The sequence below is a fragment of the Camelus ferus genome, chromosome 5 (genome assembly GCF_009834535.1).
Source record: "Camelus ferus isolate YT-003-E chromosome 5, BCGSAC_Cfer_1.0, whole genome shotgun sequence".
Classification (NCBI taxonomy): domain Eukaryota; kingdom Metazoa; phylum Chordata; class Mammalia; order Artiodactyla; family Camelidae; genus Camelus; species Camelus ferus.
In genome coordinates, this window is record NC_045700.1 from 29,182,598 (window position 1) to 29,195,478 (window position 12,881).

General features: G+C 39.6%; 1 long non-coding RNA gene across 1 annotated transcript in view; it reads left to right on the plus strand.

The window, feature by feature from the left end:
• LOC106728943 overlaps positions 1-12,881 on the plus strand; it is a 345,556-nt gene that overhangs the window by 170,957 nt on the left and 161,718 nt on the right. The window contains exon 7 of the long non-coding RNA XR_001365214.2: positions 1,566-1,647. This is a non-coding gene — a long non-coding RNA (uncharacterized LOC106728943). The remainder of the gene's footprint in view (positions 1-1,565; positions 1,648-12,881) is intronic.

Below are 12,881 nucleotides of genomic sequence, written 5' to 3' on the forward strand. Positions count from 1 at the left end.
TAAACTAATATCTCTTTGAACTGTATTTTAATAATTTTGACCATGACAAAATGTTCTTTGAATCCATTCTGACCACTCTGCCCAATTCAGAGAGACCTCTTATTTTCCCTTTTTTTTTTTGCCCCTTTTTTTAAAAAACAATGTATTGAAAGTAGAAGTGCAGGGACATGTCATTTATCCAAAAGCATCCCAGGACATTTCAATCAGCTCTTATCTCAGGAACCTTTTCCAAGTGGATGAAATATAGGTGCCAAGAATTTTTTTTCTCTTTTTCAACAAAAGCGTTATTCAATTAACTGTGGAGTAGGTTAATGATAATTTATTATATAAAGGCTGTGTCATATCTATGACAGTTTGCTGTTTTCATGGGGTTTGGGTGGTGATTAAGACGATTTAGTAGTCCCTTAAAATAGCAAGTGACACCTATTCTAGGCAGGAGAATTAGCTATAGTTTGCTGACTCTCCAGCCTGCCTGCACGCTGGACTCACCTGGAGCTTTCAGAAATGATTCGTGTCCTCACCTCACCCCCAAGAGATGCTGACTTAATTGGTCTGCAGTGGGGCCCGAAAGCTGCTATGATAAAAGGTACTCTGCGTTTTTCAAATCTGAGGCAAGACTGAGAATTACTGTGACATTACAGTGATAGGTGACCGTCAAACAAACAACATTTAACCTCCCCTCAAAGAGCTCCAGATTCTACTAAGGAAAATATACTTTTACAACTCCTTGACATGCTTCAAAAAGGTGTTAAATGACACAATCACTGATAAATCCCACATTTCTTTTATCTTCCTTCCTATCATCTCTTACTCTCTAGTAATAAAATGGCTGAAGACCAGAGAAATAAAGAAATCACACCTTGAAATCAAAAGTAGAAAAATCAAGGGCTACGTGATAGCAGGCTTTGTTACAGATACCTTTAATCACATGGAAAAGGAATGTCTTTGTGAGAAACAAATGTACCCACCAAGTGTCCAAGAATTATTACAGATGCTTAGGGAGTGTTGTAATTATGAAAACGTCATTAAGAACCAATAGTGCTGGCTTTATTGAGGCTGTTGATGCTCATTTGTGTGGTGATAAAACTGAAATCCAGGGCTCCCCCATAGCTTGATGTTATCTCTGCCTTCCCCACTCAGCCACATAGTCTAACTCGAACCCCGTGTTATCATCCCATGAGGAACCAAGTTGGCCTTGTTAAGAGGCTATGCCAAAAGCTGGAGAAGCCCCAGCAGAGGAAATCTGATTCCAATTTGGGGATGAAAGTATAGTCCCCCCTGCCAGGTTTAAATTGAGAGCGTATTACTCATTTTTAGTTAATTTCTCAGCCTGCAGTATAATTCGGCACATCTGTGCTGTTTGTGTTCCCTCAGCTGCTTCCTTGGGGACCCCGACCTTGATGGGATAGTTGTAATTAGGGGGGAATGTTAATAACTGACAATCATAGTCAAATACCCTATCTGTGTAAGAAAATGCATATGTTAAAATTAAAAGGACAAACACAAGAGCAGCGGATCATTACATTTTTCTTGTCACTGACTTAATTTTCTTTCTTAATGTCAAGGTCTAAAGTGCCAGGGGAGTGAGGAAGTGAAGTGCAGCGGTTCTCAAGGCACACGCGCAGGGAGGAAACATGATTATAGCAGGTCAGTATGGGAGAAGCCATCCGTTCATGGGAAAACCATACCTCCCTACAGATTTTAAATCCACTCCTCCTGAACAGACTTCTTGTAGAGGTATTGGAAACGTTGAAGGAGATTTTGCAGGCTTTCCCTTCCAACCTTTTCAAGTGTATCTCTTTTTAATATTAATGATTGTTGCCGTCTTCTACAGGATTGTAGCATCCATGATTCAGAAGAATACATAATGATCAAAACTCCTGTGGATTCAGTAATGTTATATATCTTATCATGTTATACATATGTGTTTATAGATGTTTATATGTGTGTGTGTTCATATTTATGTTATTAAGTGCAGTTGCATTTGCAGACATTTGGAAAATATGATACATACAGGTCACCTGAATGTCTCCACGTTTTGCAGTCCATGGTCATCCTTTCCTTTGATAGCCCAGAAGAAGTCCCAGGTCCCCACCTTAGGTGTCTGCAGTATGTGCAGCCTCTCCCACTATGTTCCTGACAATTCCTGGGAAGGATGCTTTTCCTTTTAACTATGTTCGCCTTGCCCCATTCCTACCTTGCCTTCATGGCTGTGGTCCTTCTATCTAAATCCATCACCCCAAGCATGGATGCATGTTCTTCCTCTTCATTTGCTAAAATAGCTCTCATACACGACTCTTGTACATACAACTATCATTCAAGATCTGGGAGTAATAGGAGGGTGCAATTACATCACAGCAAAGGAGGCAATTGAAAACTGAATGGCAGATATGTTTGTTCAGTCACCTTCCAGCATTCCTTGCCAAATGTTATTTTTTCCTCCCTTTCTCTATCTCTTCTTAGCATCTAGCCTGGCTCCATTTTCCTGGGTTCTGTTCTCTTTTAACCAAGAATTTCTCCCATGTCTAATACCCCTCCTTCAGCAACCCTTCTCCCTCCCCTCCTCAGGTACCCCCACCAAAGCAATCAGATTTCCACCTCCCCTGTCTTTGGCATCAGGGGCAAAATGAAAATCTCTGTTATTTCATTACATGAGGAAATTTAAATCCCTTTTCTTTTACTATCCTGGGCTCTGTGATTAATTTAAAAAGCTCCATTAAGTGTCATTCTTCCTGCTCTCCCAGAGCAATCCACCTAGACATCAGTTAACTCATGACATCTCAGTGTTTCCTCCCTGCCACAAATAGAGCTGAGAATTATTTATTTGGCTACAGAGATGCTTGGGTGTACCCCTTTAAATCGAGTCCCCTGAACTGTGACCTAGTCAATATTCCACAGCCACTGCAGCCTGGAAACAGATGATCTGTACATTCATAAAACTATCTAGTTGGCCAACGTGGCCTTTGAGGCAGTTCCATTTTGGTGAAAGCATTCTTTTCTCTCCATTGTATCATGAGTTCTTCTCCTTCTTCTCCTCACTTGCTTTCTGTAATGAAGCTAAATACTTACAGAGAAAGAAGTAAAAGAAAGCTAGCAGTAAAGAGTTAATTCTCCCAGAGGCATTACCTTTTAATGTGTAACACAGTCTCAAGCCAAGATCGTTCACAGCTGGAGCATCTCTGAATGTGGGATATGAATCGGCCAAAAGCCAGTGGAGAATATGTCTTTCGGGGAAGGAGCCTTCCCAACCCCTGGGAATCAGGCAGCATGACGTGACTTCCTGTGCCACCTTCCCAGGCAATGCCCCTTGCAGAGACTAGCTTACTTAACAGAGAAATTAAAATAGATGGGGTCCAAGTAAAATCAAGCTTTCCTCCTCCAATCCAGAAGACTGGTTCACTTTCTTGTTTATGCTTCTTTCATTGTCCTCCAAGTTGATCATAGCACAGCCCTGAATTCCTAGTCAGTGCTAAAAAGATTCTTATTTAAAAAAAAAAAAAAAAATCTCAGCACCGAGATTTTACAGGGCATCGACCTATTTCTAAAAGTCGGAAACAGGCTTTTCTCTTCACCTGAAAAGAAGTGAATCTAACTGAAAACTCACCAATCAGGATGTAGACTTGCATTTTGGAATAGCGCCCATTAAACAGTCAGTGAGTGGCATTACGCTGCAGTGGTTAGAATTTTGAATTAGAATCGGATCCCCTGGGTTTGCAACTCAGCTCTGACACTAACCAGGTAACCCATGGCAGGTTATTTAATATGTCTGGCTTAGTTTCATCATACGTGAAATGGGAATAATAAAGTACCTTCCCTGTGGGTTTGTTGCGGGAATGAAATGAGGCAATTCCAGTTCAGTGCTTAAAACAAAATACAGCAAGAAATTCAAATGTGACTCCTCATGTCTGCTCTCACTGAGGCATCTGACTGATCCATATAGATATAAAGGTGACTGTGAAACTGAATTCAGAAATTACAGAGAGAAGTGCAATGCATTGGCTACACACTTCTTGAACTCCCAGCCTCTTTGAAACTATCAAATGTAAAGAGATGAGAAAGAGGGTAACCATTTATGAAGGAATTTCTTTGGAGGCAGCCATAGCTGTTCTGAGCCCTACAGTTCCTTTTGGGGTGGGTGGTTGGGATGTGTAAAGTCTTGTTATCCTTTAATCCAATGTTTTTAAATTGTGAAGTGAGAAAGAGGTTCAATAGTACTGTGCTATTTGATATTTGAGACCTTGATAAACCTTGCCTGGGGCTGGAGAACATTGTGGAACAGGTCCTGACTCCTGCTCCATTCATTACCAGGGCTGACTAAGCAGAGAAAAGCAGAGGCAGGACTGTGCTGCTGGGTTAGGGGCAACTGCAGAGCCATTCTTTGTCAGGGTGAAGGATGCAGTCAAATCCCCCATTGACCAGATGCTGACTACTCAGAAAAGAACATTACCTAGTGCTAATACTTACTGTCAGATGGACTTGCCGGAGAGAGTGGAGGGCCCCAGCAGCTAAAGCTGGCAGGGAGTGTCACTGTGTTAGAGGCTGTGAGAAGAATCACAGGTGGCCACATAATACAGAGATGCATAAGTTGGTTGAAGATTACTGCAAGAGGGCATGGCCATCCAAGCCTCCGCAGTGAGATTTGGGAAGAATCAAGGAAGTGTTCTGGAGAGAAATGCCGTCTTTTTCAGCATTTGCCAAGTACAGAGAGAGCTGTTCAAGGAAGACTTCTTAGCCATTGCTAACCCCTCCTTTACCGTAGCTCTGGCCTCAAAGGGTCAGAAAGTGGCTAGCAAGCTGCCTGGTTGTATTAGTCAGGGTTCTTCAGAGAAATGGAACAGATAGGGTGTGTGTGTGTGTGTAGACAGAGATGATAGAGATAAAATATCTTGATATCAAAGTATTTAGTTTAAGGAATTGGCTTATACAGTTGTGGGACCTGGCAAATCCAAAATCTGCAGGGTTGGTTGGCCGGCTGATACTCCAGGAAAGAGTTGCGGTTGGAGGAGTCTGAAGGCAGTCTGCAATCAGAATTCCTTCTTGCTCAGAGGAGGCAGTCTTTGTTTCATTAAGGCCTTCAACTGAGTGGATGAGGCGTCTTCACATTATGGAGGACAATCTGCTTTACTTGAAATGTGCTGATTTAAATATTAATCTCATCTAATGCTAGAGAGGGTATGGAGAATGGGGAACCCTCCTACGCTGTTGCTGGGAATGTAATTTGGTGCAGCCATTATGGAAACAGTATAGAGATTCTTTAAAAACTGAAAACAGACTTACCAAATGATCCAGCAACTCTACTCCTAGGCACATATCCAGAGAAGACTCCAATTTGAAAAGATACATGCACCCCAGTGTTCACAGCAGCACTATTTACAATAGCCAAGACGTGGAAGCAACCTAAATGTTCATTGATAGATGATTGGATAAAGAAGTTGTGAGATACATATGATGGAATATTATGCAGCCATAAAAAGAATGAAATAATGCCATTTGCAGCAACATGGATGGACCTAGAGATTATCATACTAAGTGAAGTAAGTCAGAAAGACAAATACCATACATTATCACTTACATGTGGAATTTAAAAAGTGACACAAATGAACTTATTTACAAAATAGAAACAGACTCATAGACATAGGAAACAAACTTATGGTTATTAAAGGGGAAAGGTGGGGGAGGGATAAATTAGGAGTTTGGGATTTACAGATACAAACTACTATATATAAAATAGATAAACAGCAAGGTCCTACTGTATAGCCCAGGGAACTACATTCAATATCTTGTAATAACCTATAATGAAAAAGAATATATATATGGTATATATATATATACACATATATATACATGTAAAACTAAATCACTGTGCTGTACACCAGAAACTGACACAACATTGTAAGTCAACTATGCTTCAATTAAAAAAATTAATCTCATCTAAAAAATTTTAAAAGGATAGTGCGATACCAAAAAAGAATAAAACAAGTCTTTTGATTACTCCATAATTATTCATGCATAAAATACCAGTTACAAATGCCTGGTACCTAGTAAATATTCAATAAATATTCACTATTTTTATTACATATACACACACATCATTTACTATAAATAGAACATAAAATCAATGCTACACACACACACACACACACTTTCTTGATGGTGACGTATACATGTAGCCTGACAACGGCAAATAGATGCATACATTTCACTGAACTACTTGATAAGTGGGAAAGAACAACCACTTTCAGAAAGTTATATTCTAATGACTGTGATTTACATTTTAGCGTTTCACATAAATACATTGCCTGAACTTTGCTCTGTGGTGGGATAAATATAAACCTTGAAATTTAAATATATTCATGCTACGGCAAACACAGTTTCCTTTGTTAGTGTTTACTATTGTCTGTAGCCTGGGGAGCAATACTGACTCTTAGGTAAACAAATAATTAGCTGGTTCATTTGAAGTAGGAAGGTGTAATTAATGAATTTGCCTACTGTTCTACCCTGCTGCAGACAGACAGCCCTTTGGGTCTTTGTACTTTCATTCTCAGTCTCGCTCTCTCTTTCTCCCTCTCTCTCTCCATCTACCTCTATGTCTGTTCACAACATAGCTGCCTACCCTGCTACTCTGGAGTCCACAAAGTATTGTTGCATAAGGTACTTAAAGTAAGATCAGTGTGAAACATCAGTCAACCTGGCCCAATACAGTTGTTGAAAGGTACTTTCTTTAGATGTTATTTTCTTGGCTGTGCAAGCAGTCTTTTAAGAGATGCTTTTAAAATTGAAGATGAAGATCAGTAAGAATAAATTTGATGTCTGGATGTAGCAAGTGTGCATTAGGAAAGAAATGGGCTCCATTACACAAATAAATCCTTTCAAAATTATAGTCTTAAGGGGTCTAATTTGCCCGTGGCTTTCTTGATCAACTTTTTTTTCTTTTCTTTTATTACTGTGTTATTTATTTTGCATTAGATTACATGATTGTTATATAAATCTTTGCTCTTTTTAAAAACAATTCTGCTAAAGCACTAGTCTAACTTGTCCTTACATTAGAATTAGCTGTATGTGTGAACTCATGGGACCTGTAATCCACAATAAATGACTGCAGTGGGGCACTATTTAAAAACAGAGGTGGTTAGTGTCTACAAACCTCAAACTCCCAATTTAAGTACGATATATAAAATAGACAAGCAACAAATTTCTTCTGTATAGCACAGGGAACTATATTCAATATCTTGTAGTAACCTATAATGAAAAAAATATGAAAATTAAAAAAAAAAACAGAGGTGCACTCAGGGTGGCACCATGTTAAGAATCTTATTGTTCTGAACAATAACGGGCAAGACTTGACTGCATCCTTTGGCAACATATAGCATGTTAAGTACTATGTGGTTAAGATTTAAACAAGATTCATGCTGGAAAATCAGGCAGTTTCAGCAGTCCTACCCTCATTCCATCAGACTACTTTGAAAATGAGATCTGCCCAGAGTTTGAAAATGGGATAGAAAGAATGTAAGCCTCACCACTGACTTTTCAATGCTGTGTAAATCAGCAGGGTTGCCAGCAAGAAGACAGAATGAACACGGGTCCACAGTGATGCCAGCCATTACTCTGGTAAATGTTGAGTCTCGGAAATTGAAATTGTGACACTGTTCTCATATTAAACAGGAGGAAGGAGACTGTCCTCAGATTTTATGTTGATTAAAGTGGCTAATACTTTTTCAACAACCATGGCTTTTGGTTAAAGCTCTGAAATGCACTTTGTTTAAAACACACACATACACACACAAAACCATGCCTCATTCATCAGCTCTCTAGGTCATAAACCCTAACCAATTGCTGTTTCTTGAACATCTACTAGGAGCTGTGATAGATGTTAATAAAATCAGGTAACAGATTCGCACAAATCCGAAAAACGAAAATCTGAAACACAAATCAGAAATATCAAAAGCAGATCAACTTACAGGAAAATATAAAAAGAAAAAAAAAGATTTAGAAAGAAAAAAGGGCAGTAGTCAGAAAGAAGCTGTAGTTTCCACCCTGGGGTGCACTGTAGCCACGTCACATTGCAAACCTTGTCGCCAGCCTTGTCAGCAAGCCTTGGCAGGATTCTTTTCACATCCTGAGATCATTTTCATCACAGTTTCTAAGATTCTCTCCTCTCCCCAGTTTCAGAGGGTGGGCTCCGTATTCCTCACTCAGCAGCCAGAGTTGCTGAAAGGTAGGTCTTACTGCTGCTTGAGAGCTGAAAATGTGAGAAGGTGGTGAAACTGACCAGAGAACCCCTTGCCAGCGGGACACAGAGCTTTCCAAGTAGGTAACTATGACAGTAATCATGCCAAGGGACAGAACAGGAGGTCCTCTCTGGGGAAACAGGACATGCTTCTCCTTGTGACCTCTGAATGACCTCCCAAGGGAAAGAGCGAAAGTATCCGGCATCTCTGGCCAGGGCCATCAGCATCAGCAACAGCTGACATTAGAGAGCTCCCTGGCTTTGGGAAGGGGCAAAGCAATGACACAGCAGTGTTTCTAGGTGAAGTAAGATGATAATAACACTGCAGAGACTCATTGATTCTCGGTTTGCTCTCCACTGCCCATCACATCTTCCTGCGGTAAATATACATTATGGTGATTTGTTATGAAACCAGTTATCCTGTTGTCCTCAAATTGTAAGAGAGTATTTACAACTTGCAATATGTGATACATGAAGATGCAAGGCCCTTTTAATTTTAATTGGCTTCCCGACTAGGACAGAGAATGTGGAGCTGCTCTTGTGGTTTTGTGGGCTTGTTTTCAGCACACTGAACTTTTGGCAATCACTGTGAACACCTTTCTTAAAAATACAATAAATAAGTATGGAAGGAAGACTTTGGGGCCAAACTGGCATTGGTATCATTGAATTCCTTCTTGTGTTTCCAACCAATTAAATGAATGGGTGTCTGTGGTAATTAAACTCACTTTGATAATTAGGCACTAAGGACTCTTAAATTACTGAATGTTAATGACTATTTCCCAAGTATGGCCCCTGTATCCTAAGTGCTGCCAAATGGAATTTTCCTGCTCATCGGTAAAATCTAGGGTTCTTTTTTTTTTTTTTTCTAATTCCACATAGATAATCAAAACTAGAAACAGAGAATTTGGTTTTGTTGCCTTTCTTTACAAGTCTTAGCAGACTGATGAAACTTGAATCAAACACAAGTTTTATTATAAATGAGACATAGTTGAACTCACCCCTTGGAACTTGGAAGGCCACACATCACAGTGCTCACATCAAAGCCAGAGGTAGGAGAAAACCCCTGCCTCACTGTAGGTGCCTACAAGCGGACCGCCCACCAACACATGCTATCTTTGCTAATAATTTGAGGGTAAGGCAGACAGAAGGTCTGGGCCATCTTGAGAAGTGTGCTCTCCACACAGAAATGTACACTGGTTCCTCTCTGGGTTTCCCCCCAGATAGATGAGTCATATGAAGGATTGTTATCTGAAAACTGAATACAAGGATTTTTGGAGTTGTTTCTACAACCCTTGATCATTTGTTCCTCAGGGCTGTGGTGCAAGCCAGTGAACCAAAAACACTTAGATCAAGTACTAATCATAAACAGTAAGTACTGAAGGAACCATTTCCAGAGAATGCCTTAGATGTAGTTATTTAGTTCAAATATTTTAAACATTTGAATATTTCCAATATTTATTTCAAATATTCCACAAAGCCCTTCTTATACCTTCTTACAGAATCTTCCTAAGAGGGGAAGAAGGGGGTAGAACAGGGAATTAGTGTTTCTTGAGCATCCTTTACATCCCAGGCCCTGCACTAACTCCATGCCTATCATAATTCCAGCACTAAAAAGTCATGGCATATCAATGGGTGAAGATTGCTGCTGCTTGTTTACTGGACAGAACTACATGAGACATTAGAACTAATCCAACATATTCTACACTATACCAATCTATTATTTAAGTTAACAAATTCACGCTCAGTCACGGAGGTCAAACTTAGCCCTGCCATTTCAGCACCATGTTGAGGGAACCTCCCTGAGCCTCGAATATCTCTTCATAAAAGGCAGGATAATAATCCCACCAACTAGAGTTGTTGTGACGGTTAAGCTTGATAAAGGTGAAAAAGAAAAGACCATACATGGCATATTTCCTGGTTTTTAACAAATGCTACTTTCTCCTTTTCCTTTCTCCCTTCTTCATTGATTAAGAAATTTTCACCTATTTTCATGCTTAAATGTGGGCTTAAGTCAGTTTTAACTATGATATCTAATATAGACAAAATGGAGTGAATAAAATGAGTCATAAGAATGTAAGTCACAGAGATATGTTTTGAGGGTCTTATACACCTCCCTAGTGAGTGGATGGAATGGAAAAAAAACTTTAGTAAGGAAGCCTGTAAGTTCCCTTAATAAAATTCCCATCCTCCAAGGTTGGACCCAGAGATTGTTTTCTTCCAAACGTTTCATCCACATTCCAGATAACAGGGGCAGGACTGAGGACAGCCCAGCTAGAAGAAGGAAAAGAACCAAGCCATGCTTTCTCCCTTTGTGTGTGTTTCTTCAAAGCTCTGATAACACTTGTGCTTACATCCCACTGGTCAGAGCTTAGTTATGTGCCTTGGCTTAGAGGCAAGGAAGTTTTTATTCAGGGAGGCCTGTGACAGCTAAAAGTCAGGTTCTAGTAACAATAAAGAAGGATACTCTTTACCACAAAAGAGTCAAATGGTACTCTTTGCCACAAAAGATCATTACAAAATTCAAGATAAGAAATGACAGTGGCTTGGCTGCTGAATATATTTTGAAGGTAGAGGCAAACAAATTTGTTGACTGATTGGATGTAGGGTGTTAGAAGAATCAGGGATGACCCCATGGTTTCCGGGTCTGAGCGTTGAAATGGTGGAGTTGCAGAAGTCAGCAGTTTTTGTGGTGGGATAAACTGGGGTTCATTTGGGGGCTTGTTGTTGGAGATGCCTATTATATACACACCAAGGACACAGGGTGATATACAAAAGTTCTGAGAGAATATCTGGGCTGGAAAATTGATGTGAAAATCATCAAGAAATAGAAGGAAAGAGTTTCAAGGTCTGAGCATGAGGTGATAATGTTTAGAGATCTGAAGAATGGAGAAACCAACAAAAGACACTGAAAAGAAGCCACCAGTGAAATAGAAAAAAGTGGAGTGTGGTGGATTGGAGGTGGGAGCATGTGGACCTTCTCTTGTGGTATCTGTCTCCTTTTTGGTGGGATAAGAAGCAAAGCATCAGGTGAAAGGGAGATAGAGGAAGGTGTGCTAGGAGGCCTGAGGATGGAGAAGAAGATGTGAAATAGCCATGGAGGGGTCGGACAGTATACCTGATTGTCATTGTCATCTTGGTGGTGGTATGGTAGTTTAAGCCTCAGGATAATGAGCATTCACAGAGGAAGAGAAAAACAGCATCTTGGGAAGAGTTATTTTTGGAGCAAGAAGAAGAAGAACCAATGACTGAAACAGAGAAAGATCAAAGAAATAATCAGAGATATCAAGGAGAGAAGAATATTCAAGGCAGGACAACACATTACAGAAGAGTATGGATTAGGGAGTCGTATTCAAATCCCACATTCATCTCTTTCTAGTTCTGTGACCTTAAGCAAGTAATTCAGCACCACTGAACTTTACTTTCCCCATTTGTAAAATGGGAATAATAATAGTACCTGCCTTAGAGCATTATTGTGAGGATTACGTGAGCTATTGCTTATAAAGTACTTAGACTAATAATGACTCATAATAGATGCAGAAGGGACATTGCCTAATAGCCAGCCAATCTGAATGACGTATGTCGAAACTGGAAATGACCATCTTCACTTTCTCTGTCAGAGTGGGAGTATGTGCAATTCCTGGGCTGATATTTTTGAGTGACACATTCACATATTTCAGGTGCCTGGGCCCCCTGTCTGTTCTTGCTTGGTTTTCCCTGAGTCATTGGAAATGATCCTTTGCAGAACTTTTCAGGCCAGAGATGTCTTGGTTGAGGCTCTGAATTCGGCAACCTTAGAATCAACTATCTCCGGACTTCAAGATATTACATTTTCTACTGTTTAAATAATTCAGATTGGGATTCTCTTCCCTGCAGTCCAAATTATAATATCCAATATGCAACAGAAACAAGGCCCTACTTGATCAGAATAAGAATGCATTGAATCATATTGTTCTTTCTTGATAGCTAGACTGTAACGGTAGAAGGCTTATCTTTACTTAATTTTTAACAATTATATACCAAGTTCTCAAAGGCAATACATTCCAATATAGTTTTAGAGATATTCAAAAGTTAATTTTACTTTTTTCTGTTAAAATTGAAAAAAAATTCCCCAAATTTCTTGATATTTCTTCATTATTCCTATAATAAGTGGCACATTTAACATATTCAAATGACTTTCATTTCAATTAAGATATAATCATAATACCTACTTTATAGAATCAACTTTCACCTATTTGCCTTTATTCTATTACTGAATTAACAGTTGAAAGACTTCTAGTTTCAGCTAAGAGATGTAGAAAGCTGTGAAGAATATTATTCCCACCCTTACAACATGAAAAAACCTGGACCCATCAGAGAAATTGAGGTTTCAGGGCAAACAAGTAAACTGAAATATCGAGAAAAACAAATGCCTCTAGGGATAAATCGCACCTGAGCATTTACTTACCTGTGGCAGATTCTGCCAGATTTCACGTAAGACAGTAAGAAGATACAGCTAAAATGTTTTCAGAAATTGCTAGAGGCTGAGTGTAAGCTAGTGTGAGAGTGCAAAGCCCCTGGGTGTGGCAGATAGAGAGTAGAGAGGTGTTTGCACATTCCTGCTGGCAGTGCTCATCGGGAAGATTCGGAAGAATCCTGAGAAAGCTTTTTTCATGGT